Source organism: Capsicum annuum, chromosome 10 (genome assembly GCF_002878395.1).
Source record: "Capsicum annuum cultivar UCD-10X-F1 chromosome 10, UCD10Xv1.1, whole genome shotgun sequence".
NCBI classification, from domain to species: Eukaryota; Viridiplantae; Streptophyta; class Magnoliopsida; order Solanales; family Solanaceae; genus Capsicum; species Capsicum annuum.
In genome coordinates this window covers 116,821,494-116,835,515 of record NC_061120.1, presented here as the reverse complement: position 1 = coordinate 116,835,515, position 14,022 = coordinate 116,821,494, and positions in this window count along the sequence as shown.

Here is a 14,022-nt window from a genome sequence, read left to right as displayed (position 1 = left end):
TTTATAAAAATGAGATAAGGAAAAGGTGAAAGAGTAGAAATGTGAGCAAAAAGAAGAAAAGCTAAAAATGTAGGCCCAGGTGTCGACCCTCAGTTACTGCGATTGTGGACAAAGGGTTATGATCGATGTCAGTCAACAAGTCAACCAAAGGGAGAGAATGATATAAATACCACAATCGCAGTTAAGGCATGCCGATCGCGGTAGAGTAGAAAAGTTTGAAGGGCATTTTTACAATATTAGGAAAATGTGGAATTAGGGCTTAACTAGGGTTTTTTTAAGCTCATTTATCATCCTATATTACATCTTGCATATCATCCTATCCTTAGTTTAGGGCTTATCACTTGGATCTTTGAGCTTGAATTTATACTAATTTGAGGGAAGAAGTAATTAGAGAAACTCCAATGTGAAGAATTGGGAAATCCCATTGGGGATTCATTGGAATTTAAAGTGTGATTTGCATTTTCTTCATTTTTTCATGAATCAAATTGATAGAGATTTTGGTCTATTTTTGTTTGTAATCTTTATAGGTTGCTAGTTCTTCCTCTTGGGATTATATTAGAATAGAGCAAAATTATGTGTGGATTGTGATCTAATTGTGTAGATTCTAGTTTAGTGATGACGGGTTCTACTATTTCTTGGTTAAATTAGTTGGGTTTTAGGGGTGAAAGCCCCAAATACGAAAAATAGGCTTGTGGGTGAAAATCCCAAACTCTTGAAAGCTCAAACCATCGTTCATTGAGGGGTTTGGGTGAATTTTTGGAAATCAAGACATCCTTGAAAGAGGGCTATATGGACAAAGCAATAGTGGACAATAATGGATGTAGATTGCTATATTTTTGCTATCTTAGAAATAGCGGTGAATAAAGAGTAGGCTATATTTTGGGCATCTTCCTTGAAATAGAAATGCGCAATTGAGGTGTTAGGTGGCTTTAATTGACACACATGTTAGGTACGTGAAAGGGTCAATGAGTGACATCTTTGAGACTTTGTTGACAAACTAGCCTCAATGACTTTCAACTTAGCCTACCACATCATTAACAACTAGAATTTTCACCAAATAATCATGTTCTTACGCATAACTTTCCCCTAGGAAAGCATAATCCCGAGATCCGTGTCTAATTGATTATACTCTAATTATTCTTAGTCTTCAATTAGTTGTTTAGAAGCCCGCAAATAAACATTAGTTTTGATACTTACTCAAACCCCCTCCAAGTTATAAATACTTGTATCTTAGGTTTAAACTTAGCAAGTAACTTTAATTTCGAACTTTTTTAATCACCACTTACATTGTTCCTCATGGATTTGACCCCAACTAAAATTTGCGTTATTATATTGATAAAACAGCCTTGCACTTTAATTCACATGTAAGTTGAGCGTTATCAATAATGGCGTCGTTGCCAAGGAGCAATTTGGTGTATTGAGTTAGTTTGGAATTTTAGCCTACTTGCTTTGATTCAAACTTGTAAATATTTGTTTTTGATTTTCTTTTGTTTATTGTGTTAGATATATATTTATTTTTGATTATCTGTTACAATGGCATCTTGGAATGAATATGTATTTGGTAGTTGGAGATCTTATCTTGATGATCCATGGCCATATTAGGGTGGACCCACTTTTGGCAAGATTGTAGACATGATTCATAGAAAGAGGTGTGCACCATCTCAATCCTATTGAGAGTATGATTGTTCTTTATGTGGTGATCAAGATGGAGATTGGAGCCATTTTCCAAATGCCCCTTTCCCCCATTATACTAACCCAATTTCTAGTTCTTCTTATGATTTTGATAGGTCTTATGATGAGAAAAAGGAAGAAAACTGTGCCAAATACAATGTGATTGAAGCAATGTTTCAACTTATCTTGGATTGGGTAGAAATAACGGGGGATAACATACAACTCATGCATCAAGAGATGGAGGCATGTAGATAGGAGATCGAAAGGATAGAGGAAGTAGGTACAGAGGATAATTTTTCAAATATCATAGGTATACGCACTCTTCCAAATAAGCTCAATGTTGATGAATCCTTAGTGATTTCCCAACCAATCAAACCAAATATGAGAGATGATGCCAAGATTGAGGAAATGGTACTAGAGTCAAAATAAAAAGCCAAGAAAAGACTTTGTGAAGGCTCTAGTCAATTTACAGGTGAGAATATCAAAACAGATGCAACTCCAAAATTAGGGAGAAAACTTCACGCAAACCACTTTTCAACATTATGCTTGGTGGATGTGATGAAAGTTGAACCACCCAAGAAAATGAAAAATTTTGGAGATGAGGAGGAAAATCCCTATATTTTGGAGTTTTTCATTCCAAAAGAGAAAAAATGAATCCCCTCACTTGAAGGCCAATAAATGCAAAATTAGGTGTGTAACAAGTGAATTTTTATGCTCTTACCAATACCCAATGAGCCTATTAGAAAGTTTGATGTGAAATTGGGTAACAGGTTTAAATCTTCAAAGTGGGGAGAAAGAAAATATTTTATTGTGTCCTCACCTTTCCCTAAAATGCCTCAAAGATGTATTTATATTGAGTTGGGTCACCGTTTCAAGTCTTCCAAATGGAGACATAAATTTGATAAGCAAAAAATATTGTGTCGCAGCTTTAACTAAGGCGCTTCTTGGGAATCAATCCAAGGAATTTTTCTTGATGTTTTCTAATATTTTTAATTTAATTTTTAGCTTTTTTTTTAGTGTTTGTAGGTGATAGAACAAGTTGGAATGGGTACCTCAGTAATGAAACCCCAGAAAAGTATATTGGACTTTTTTTTTCATCACTTTCCTCTTTTTAGTAATCTTACAAGATATGATCTTTAAAATACGAATGATGATTACATTCCATGGTTTCTTCTGATTTGAATTTAATTCATTTGAGGTTAATTTGGTAGACGGTGGTTGTTGGGATGAAGACTTTTGAATGCATGCCTTGTCTCAAATGCTAAATTTCAAAATTCTTGCTTTTATTCACTAGTGCACACCATGTGTTTGATGAAACACCCACTTGAGTGTTTTTTTCTTAATTGAGTAGTGGGTGTTTTAATTGGGTTAGTATGATTACAAGTGTTGTGTTTGATGATGAATTGGTGCATTGGGATATTTCACATGTGTTGTTATTTTACCTATTCAATCTCTTACTTTACATGCACACCACATGTTTGTTAAAATGTTAATAAGAGAGAAATATCTTAAATGCCAGTAAGGGTTAATGTAAACTTTCTTGGGGAATTGTTTGATCATTTTTAGAGTATTTCTTTCAATCCAATTGGTCTTAAATATGGTATAACCAGTTGTTTTTGGTTGAAATTATGGATGAATATTGTGTTCATGGCTTGATCAAGTAGTGTGCTTATCATAAAATCTCTGGGTGAAGCCTAAGTAACTAGAGGGACATGAATTCTTGCCTTGACCTATGATATATTAGGTGACACCATTCTAAAGGGTAAAGGGTCATTTGTGTTTCCATTGGTTCCATGAGTTTTTTATAAACTAAATGGACGATGTATGAAGTTGTGAGAAAAGAATCCCATGAAGTGTAATAATAATGTTGCCTTGTATTCACCTTAGTTTTTATTTAATTGTTTAGTAAGAGGAAAAATCTCAAAAATTCTTTCAAAATGTCATTGGCAAGAAATGCAATGCTAGTTTTCTTTTTGAAAAAAAAAGAGACATCACGGATGATTTTGAGCTTCCTTTTGAGTGAGACCATTAAATTCAATTTTGGCTCTCTTTACAAGGATGATTCATGAATCGGAGTAACGTATTAAGATCAAATTACTCAAATTGGTTGGGATATTAACTTTTTTCTTTATGAGTATGATGCCATGTGTGGTGAGTTTTTGTATAATTCTTGTACATATGTGTAATCTAGAACTTGAGCTGAGTGTGTTCAAAGCAAAATGCTGGACAAGCTTGGTTTGGAGAATAACCCAAGGTCAATTTTAACCCAATACATAGCCAAATTCCCACCTTAACATTTTTCCCTAGTTAACCCGTTTGAGCTTTTTTACCTATTTTTCTTTCTTTGTCTAATGATAGCCTTTCTAAAACACTTAAGCCATTTTTAAAATATTTATTTTAGCACTTAACCTCCTTTGATTCATTGTATGATTCTAAGAAATAAAATATTGGAGAAAGCCTATGTTTGGTGTGTGTGTGGGAGGGGGGGGTTGTGTAGTTGGAAAAATAATGTGAGGGTGGTTCAAATGCCAAGTTTAAGGGTGATAAATGTGTAATAAGATGAGCCAAGAATTGTGTATGTAAGGTTGTCAACTCATTTTCTTAAAATATAAGAGATGTACTTAATAATAAATTTGAATATCCTAGCTCATAGAACATGAAGAGAAATTGGCTGAATGATGGGCTAAGAAGGGCCTAAAGTTAGAAAGTCTTTTTAAAAAGACAAATATATGAAGAAAGAAAATGGTGGAATTGAATTGTTTGGTAAACACTAAAAAAGAGGGTGGGTGAGGAAATATGTGAAATGATATGAAAGATAATAAAGTGGAAAGTTTGAAAATTTTTGGGGTAGAAAGATTGCGTAATAGCATTGAAGGAGGTCTTTTAGCTAATTGATCTATATATATTCCTTTCCGGACCTCAGACCTTCTTTTTTTCCCATTATAACTTGGTGATTCCAAACTAGGTAAGTCAACATTAGCGGCAAAAAACACAAAAGGCAAGACTATGGTTCTACTCATTGTACTGGAATTTCCTTGCAAGGGTGAGTGTGAATTCTTTCATTATTTTAGATTCTTTAGAAATTTCATTGCCTTTTGTATGTGTGGAGATAACTCTTGCTTGTGACCGGGATCAATACTTTGGGCTAGAGGGTGAAGTCTTACTCTCGGTTTGGGTAAATGGTTGAAGTAAGTTGCATTGTGAATATTGAGAATTTTTTTGAAGATTTTTTGTTTCCTCTTAAGATGATTTGTTTATTAGGAAGATTCATTTGATACAAACTTGCATCCTTGCTTCATAATATGTGCTTATTAGAAAATTTTTGTTTACTTGTTTCCATGGCATGTTTGAAAAGTCTCTATAGAGCTTTGTTAGTTTATTCCTCTAGTATAGTTTTCTTTTGGGTGGATTTGAGCTAAATACCATATCTTGTTGAATTGTTCTTGGTTTCTGAAGGAAATTCAATAGTTTAAGTTTGGGGGTTTTAATAAGTTGTCAATTTGACAACTTAGTAGCATTTTTTAAGCCAAAATTATCTTGCTTTTTCATTGATTTGTTGTTGCTTTCTTACTTAATGCTCATTTGTGTAAATAAAAATTGCAATGAGAAGATGAGCAAGGAAACTTGATAAAAATGAGCTTAGGAGAAGGTGAAAGGGAAGAAATATGAGAAAAAAGAACAAACAATGAAATTGCAGGCCTAGCAGTCAACCCTTAGTTACCGCGATCGTGGACTGATGGTCGTGATCACATTCAGTCAACACATCAACCAAAGGGTGATCATGATATGATTACTACAATCTCAGTAAAGGGATGGAGATCATGACAATGTGGAAAAGTTTGATTGGTAATTTTTAAATATTTGGCAAATGTGGAATTGGGGCTTAAATAGGGGTTTTTAGCTCATTTTTCATCCTATCTTTAATCGTACATATTATCCCATCCTTATTTTAGTTTTTACCACATGGAGATTTGAGCTTGAGCTTTTTATAATTTGAGGCAAGAATGAATTAGATAAACTCCAAAGTGAAGATATGGCAAATCCTATTGAGGACATACTGGAATTTAAAGTGTGGTTTGCATTCTTTTTATTTTTCATGAATCAAATTGATGGATATTTTGGTATTTTTTTTTATTATATTTATGAGTTTCTAGTTCTCCCTCTAGGGATTATGTTAGAATAGGGTGCAATTGTGTGTGGCTTGTGATGTTTTTGTGTAGATTCTAGTTTGGTGATGATGGGTTCTACTATTGCATGGTTAAATTGGTTGGGTTTTGTGGGTGAAATCCCCAAATACCCAAAATGGGTTTGTGGATGAAAACCCCAAACTCTTGAAAGCTTAAACTATCCTTCAAAGAGGGGTTTAGGTGAACATTTGGAACCGAAGACATCCTTGAATGAGGGCAATGAAGGACAACTCAATAGTGGACAATAATGGATGTAAATTACTATCTTTTTGCTATCTTAGAAATAAGGGTGAATAGAGAGTAGGCTATATTTTGGCATCTTCCTAGAAATAGGATTCCTAATAGAGGAGTTGGGTGGCTTTAATTGACACACTCGTTAGGTACTCAAAAGGGTCAATGAGTTGCCTCTTTGAAACTTTGTTGACAAACTAGCCTCAAGGAAATTCAACCTAGCCTACCACACATTAACAATTAGAATTTGCACAAAATCATCATGTTCCCATGCATAACTTGCCCCTAAGAAAGCTTAATCCCAAGATCCATGCCTAATTATTTATACTCTAATTATTCTTACTCTCGAATTAGTCATTTAGAAGCCTAAAAATAAAAATTTGTTTTTATACATAATCGAACCCCCCTCCAAGTTGTAAATATTTGTATCTTAGGTTTGAACTTAACAAGTAACTTTAATTTCAAACTTGTTTAATCGCCACTCATATTATTCCTCGTGGATTTGACCCCGAATCAAAGTTTGGTTATTATATTGAAAATGATCACTTTGCACTTAAATTGACGTGTAGTTGAGCATTATCAGAGCTCAAGCATGAAATTTCATGGAATTCACAACTTTTCTGTCCTAATTCAATCCTAAAAATGTGAAAGAAGATCCAAAGGATGATGATTGGATCAATGCAATGTAGAAGTAGCTTCATCAACTTGAAAAAGTAAGTCTATGTTAAGAAACCTTCAGGCTTTGATGATGCAGATCTCCCTTATTGTATGCTTATATTGGAAAAAGATCTCCATGGATTAAAGCAAGCACCAAGGGCTTGTCTAGAATTATTAATTTACTAATTATTCAGATATATGTTGATGACATAGTTTTTAAAGTTACTTTTGAATCACTATGTGAAGAGTTTGAAAATATAATTTAGAGTGAATTTAAAATAAGCATGATGGGTGAATTGAGGATCTTCCTAGGCCTGCAGATCAAAAAAACTTCTCAAAGGACAATGATTTGTCAAGATATTTATATTAAAAGACCTACTTAAGATGCCAAGACAATTAAAACACTAATAGGAACCAGTTCAAAGATAGATAATAATAAACCTATTCCATTAGTTAATGAGACCATGTATGGAGGGATTATTGGACCTTACTATATCTCATTGCAAGCAGATCAAATATTGTGTTCTGTATGGGAATGTGTGCTAGAGTTCAGGCTTACCTAAAGGAGTCTTATATAAAAGTTGTAAAAATAATTCTCAAGTATCTTAAAGGGACAGGGGACCTAATTATGTACTATCCATCTTCAGATAATTTTGATTAGATAGGGTATGTTGATGCTGATTATGCTGGATACTTGGTGAAAATAAAAGTAACTCAGGAATGGCTCATTTTCTTGGTTATTCCTTAATTTCTTAGGGTTCTAAGAAGCAAAATTCAACAGATTTATCTAGTGCTGAAGCTAAGTTTATAGCTATAGCTTCTTACTATGATCAGGTGTTTTAGGTTAAATAACAACTAAAGGAATTTATTTGGGGATTATATTCGACACTATCCCTGCAATGAGTGACAATCCAAGTGCTATTCACATGGCTTAGAATCTAGTGCATCCTAAGAAGACAAAGTACATTGATCTGACATCTTTACAAAGGCTCTTCACAAGGACAATTTCGTGAAGTATAGGTTGAGATCAGGGCTAGTCGAAATAACCTAACCTACCTGATGGGTCTATTTTACTTTATAAATTGTCTATGATCAGGAGACATGTATCCTTAGTAGAGTATGTACTTATTGGTTTAACTCAGTAACATACGCTTGTAGATATACATACATAGGAACATCTTTATGGGAAAACATATGAGAAAGACACAAAGTTGAGGATTCACTCAAGAAAGAGAAGGACCTGGTCCCCTCTCTAAGGTCAGTACTAAAACTTTGCATTTTAAAAATTCATAAAATCTATCTAAAAAGTTACGTGTCCTTTATTCTCTGTGTGAAAACTAACAAAACCCTAGAAAGGTTAAGTGTCACACTTATTAGGACCTAACACATCATTTCTTTCAAAAGGTCCCTCAATAACAACTGTCATATCCCTTAAATATAAAAACAAATCCCTTATCTTCCATTTCATTTCCAATTAACTATCAAATCATCCATTCCAAAAATTGTTTTTTAAAAGATAAGACATTCTCATCCATTCCAAAACTTGTTTTTTAAAAGATAAATACATTCTCATTCGCTCTCTCATAAAAGCTTCCAAATGGTAAAAGGTTCTACTCTTTCAAGCTCCACTAAAGAATAAAAATTCTTCAAACCTCATCAGCTTTATCTGAAAATCCCAAAATTAAACTTCTTGATCCTTCTTTCTCTAAAATAGTGGAAGTTTCTTCATCTAATCTTCTTCAAGAATCAAAAAATGTTTCACCCACTATAACTTTTCTTGAAATCCCCTACCCTCCAAATGAACCCATTTTACAAGAAATACCAAATACCATGGAAACCCTGTTAAGTCTATCATGGTGATGGACCTAAATCAGGGCTTCGGTTTACCAATGAAATATGAAGTTTCTCAACCCAAAGTTCCTCTTTCCTTGAATGAACTAAAAATACCTAAAGCTTCTAAAACACTTGGCATACTTTGTTCCCTTACTCTTTAGATTTAAACCCTATTTTTTCTCAACTATGCGGTAAAGAAATTCATGTAAAAATATCTGATCTTTCTAGTAGTATGGATTGGGTGGTTGAGAATTTAATCCTATTTGCTAATGATCCAAGATAAATATCCTTTAGCGGAAAAGAGCAAGGAGCTGGTAAGAAGGCAAGTGATCCATCCTTTAAAGAAGATCTTTCTATAATTATGGCATTTGTGCAACCTCCAAATGAGGAAAATGAAGTTGATGGTGACAAATTACCTCTAAGGTGGTAAATTCAAAAGCAGAGAGGTAGTAAAGGTAAAGAAAAGCTGATAGAAATTGGTGTGAAGGTTACTAAAATATATTCAACTAGTGTTATTAAGAAAAAGTTTTTAAAGGATGCTATAAAGGTTATCAGGTCATCAACTACTAAGAGAAGAAGACTAAAGAAAGCTGATGTAGTGGAGGATGAAAATATGGGATTTGTAGATGTTGGATAGGGTGAGGATGTTGATCCTAAAGTTGATGTTGTAATAGAAAAGTGAAGGAAAGAAGTACTCATTAAAAGAAGGACCCTGTCCTCTGCTTCTAAGTTTAGAAGCCCTGCAAGGATAAAATAGAAACACATTGAAGGAAAAAGAATGTCTCTGGGGACCTGCTCCAACAAAGAAGAAAACTAGAAAAGAGGAACCAAATAGTGGTTTTTAAAGAAGAAAGAAAGATGAGAAAGAAAATTTTATGTCCAGAGAAGAGAGAAATAAAATACTGAAGTCTAAAAAAATATTAAATAGAAGAGTATTTGAATCTAGGATTCTTTTAAAACCTAGAATGGTTCAGCTTGTAGAGTATGTGTAACATTAAAGATAGTTGCATCTTGTAGTGGGACTAGTTCCCCCTGTCTATGAAAATGAAGTAAGATAGTTTTTGTACACTATCAAATTTTCTGAAGATGGGGAGAGCTTGACTGCAATGGTGCAAGGAAAGAAAATTAAGTTGGATGAAGATACTTATGGGAAGTTTTTGGATGTTCCTATTGTAGGTGTGAGGACTGTTTCATAATAACAACCCTCAACTAACTTTATAGTTGATGCTTTCAAAGAGGGAGGATTATTTTTTGATAGTATAAGGAAGAAGTTCTCAAGGGTGAGCTTAAATTGGTGTTTTAGTTTGTCAACAAAGTAGTTCTACCAAGATCCGAGATAATAATATTTGCTTTGGGTGTATATCTATATGCAATGGAGTACCTAAGAAAATTTGAGTTGATTAGTCTGCCTGCATTGATGATCTAACATATATTCAAAGTAATCCATGAGAAAGATGGTAGGAATGGTATGCCTTATGGATACTTTTTAAATAAGGTTTTTGATCATTTTGGAGTAGTCTATGAAAAGGGAACTCCTTGTGCAACAAATCAAATGTCCAGCTTAACTACTTTAGTTGAAAATGAGTGTGTTGAAGGGAAAATTGGGACTATGTCCTAGGTATCAAAACTGTTGTCTGTTCAAGAGAAGTTGAATATAGAATTGGAAGAGATGAGAGTTGGTATGTCTTCTAAGGATACAAAAAACCTTACACTAAAATTGAAAATTCAGCAGCTGTCATCCGAGGAACCAAGCGCCAGTGAAGCACTTGGTACGAAGAATGTAGATATGAAGAAGAAAGTCTTAGCACTCACTAATGAGGTACAGAATTTAAATACTAAAGTAAATGACCTAACAAAGCATCTATTGGATTCTCATGCTTCTGAAAGTTCTAGAATTGATATGCTTCTTAATACCCTATCCCCAAACCTCCATCCACCTGAGCCCTATCTTTCCTACTTTTAATCCTTCCATGTATCAGTTTCCTATTCTTGATTTTGGTGTCTTTTTGAAGATAGATGTTTTATATTTTTTTGGTATGCTATAATGGTACTAATCCTATTTATTATAAATGAATTCATTTCTTGTGTTTATCATATGTCTTCTTTACTTAAGATGTATATTTATGTTAGTGTTTCCCTAGTGGCCATAAGTTAACCAATTTATGCTTATTTTACTCTTGGTTTACTATTATCACTTTTCTATACTAAATTCATGTGGTAGGGACCATGCACCAGGTATGACACATGTGGTGAATGATATGTTTAAGTCTAGGTATATTGACAAGGGAAAGCATAGTAAGCATATTGGTATATTGATTAGGGGAACATTAAATGAGGTGACTGAATTTTTATGCTCCATGTTAAGCATGTTGGTATATTGACAAGGGGGAGCATAGTGCATAGTTATAAAGGGAACATTGTATGAGGTAAATATATTTTAATGCTCCAAGTTCTCTGGTTTGTCATCATCAAAAAAGGGGGAAATTGCTATATCTTATTTTGATGATGATCAACTAACAACAAGGGACCAGGTCCCTAGGTTTTCATGAGTAAGTACAACTGTCACATGTCTGCACAACTTTTTATGTTAGTGTAATAAGCAACATAGGTAAGTTGTGTATTGATCAGGACACCTGACCTAATTGAAATTCTAGCCTAATTGTTATCCTACTATAAATAGAAAAGAATGCTTCTCAATTCAATACATTTAAAAAAGAGACTGAATAAAGAAACAATGAAAAATCAGATTGCTTAAGTTTCAAATCTCTCTCTGTATGTGTGTGTGTTTAAGTTTTGTTGTTACTGATTTTAAGTCTTGGTATGTAATTGAATTACTCATCTTATAAGAGTAATGGTTTTGTAGTGTCTATAGGGTGCTAAGGTAGAGTTACCTGAGTTGATATTGGTTAGAGTTAATCAATACTAAGAGGAAATCTTGTAAGAATTGACAAGGAAAGTTTGTATAGAGTTATTACCAATTAGTGAAGCTTAGAGCTAAGCTCTAATGGAGTCTGTAATCATGAGTTTGATTATAGTGGATTGTTCAGTGATTGTGAGGGAAATCCTTGTTTTTTCCACCATTAATCAAGGAGGTTTCCACTTCAAACCATTGTGTTCTTTACATTCCTACAAAAATTTTATTTCCTTACTAGTTTACTGCTTTATTCCTATGTCTAACTATAAGGGACCAGGTCCCTTGTAAAGTGGTGCACCCCCATGTTTAATCAATTGGTATTAGAGTAAGGAAACTCTAAAATATTCACATCTCGAGTGAGTTATTGATCATGGCTGCTCCACCTAATCTGGAAGAAAGGAAATCTACTATTAGACTACCCCACTTTAATTGGCAATACAATGGTGGTGCAAAACCAGGATCAATGACTTTATTATAGCTGAGGTAATGAGCTGATAGATGTAATACTTAATGGTCCTCATGTGCCTGATAGAGAGGTGAAAGAAGGAGACATAACATGAATGGTTGTTAAAACCAGGATAGAATGTAAAGATGAAGATTGTAAGGAAGTTTAAAAAATTACAAGGCTAATAAATTTCTTAGGTGTGGTATAGGGCCAGATGAGTATAACAAGATTTCTGCCTGTGAAAATGCTAATAAAATCTAGGACTTACTGAAGACAACTTATGTAGGAACAACTAATGTTTAGGATTCAAATGTTGACATGCTGACTACTTATATGAAAATTCTTTTATGAAGGAAGGAGAGACAATTCAAGAGACGTATACAAGATTCACTTCTATCTAAAATTAGCTACACTACTTAGGAGAAGTGATTTCTTTGTATAAGCAAGTGAGAAAAATTATAGGTGTACTTGCTAAGTCATGGAAAAGAAAAATGGATGCTATTACTAAGGCAAGAAACCTAAAAACTCTCATTATGGATGAACTTATTGGTAATCTAAAGACTCATGAGTTCAAGAAGCTCCAACGGCAAGTGAAGAAGGAAGTTAAAAGGAAAGTCTCTGGCATTGAAGGCTTCAAAGTCTGATTCAAGTGCGGAAGACATTGATGTTGCCTATTTGAAAAAAAAAGGATTGTCAGGGCAATAAAGAAAAGTTGTCAGTTTCAAAGAAAAGAAAGCAGTAGCAAAAAAAGGAGGTATTACTGAAGTTTGTCACCAAAGTGGATATCCAGAGCATTTCATCTAAGATTTACCAATGCACAAAATAGAATATCTAGAATATCTAAAGTTTGTAGCTAAAAAATAAAAAAGCAAGGACCTGGTCCTTAAAAAATCAAGAAGAAACCTATAGTTGATTATGCAGTAAAACAGGTTTAGCTGTCTAGGGAGATTCCTTCAGTGAATCTGAGTAGGATGAAAAGCCTTAATATGCGTCTATACTGGATATGGAGGATAGTGAAGTCACCTTCAACTCCTTGTTTGCTCTTTTGGCAAAATATTAAGATGAGGAAGAATATAAGGTAACTATTTCTGACATTAAAGAAAATTTAGATAACTATTCAGCTAGAGAGATAAAGAAGCTTGCAAATGTGCTGATTACTTTTGTGTGTGAACTGTCCACTGAGAAGAATGTCCTAGAAGAGAAAGTAGAAAATCAAGAGCTTGAATTGATTTCCTTAAATCTCTAGATATCAAAAATAGAAGAACAGTTCACAAAATTGAAATCTAAAAATCTGAGTTTAAATAGTCATATAAAGAAAGTAAATGATTCGGTTGGTAAAGGGATGGAGGAAGACTTAAGGCTTCAAGTTGAGATTGAAGAAAAAAGAGGGATTCTAAAAATCACCTCATGACTGCACTCCATAAGATTGGACAATGAGAAATGAACTTGGTCAGTATAATAGAAGAACATAATAAATCATGAAAATGGACCATATCCTCCCGAATCCTCTCTAATTTAACTCATCAAGGTGTGAATAATGGTAAAGGAGTTGGATATCATTATAGAACCCGCTCACTTGAATATCCAAGGAAGGTAGTTCATGGTGCCAAAATAAAGGTCCATATACCTCTATGTAAACAATATAGAAAAGTTGGGAACATGTAGAAGAATTGACAAAGTTAGGTTAGAGCTAGAATGAACAGTACTAGATGCTACCAGTAGGAGACAAAAAAGATATGGTTTAGAATCTAGTGCTCTTAACATGGCTAATTTAGGGATTATCTTAGAAATTATCCTTCTAATGTATGACAATCAAAGTGCTTTTAACATGGCTTAGAATCCAGTACTACATAAGAAGACAAAGCATATTAATCTTACATATTTTCAAAGGCTCTTCACAAGGAGAATTTTATGAAGGACAGGTTGAGATTAGATGTGATCAAAATATCCTAACCGACCAGATGGATCTATTTTAGTTCATAAATTGTCTATGATCAGGATACAAGTATCCTTAGTAGAGTATGTACTAATTGGTCTAACTCAGAAACATACCCTTGCAGGTATACACGCATAGGAACAACTTT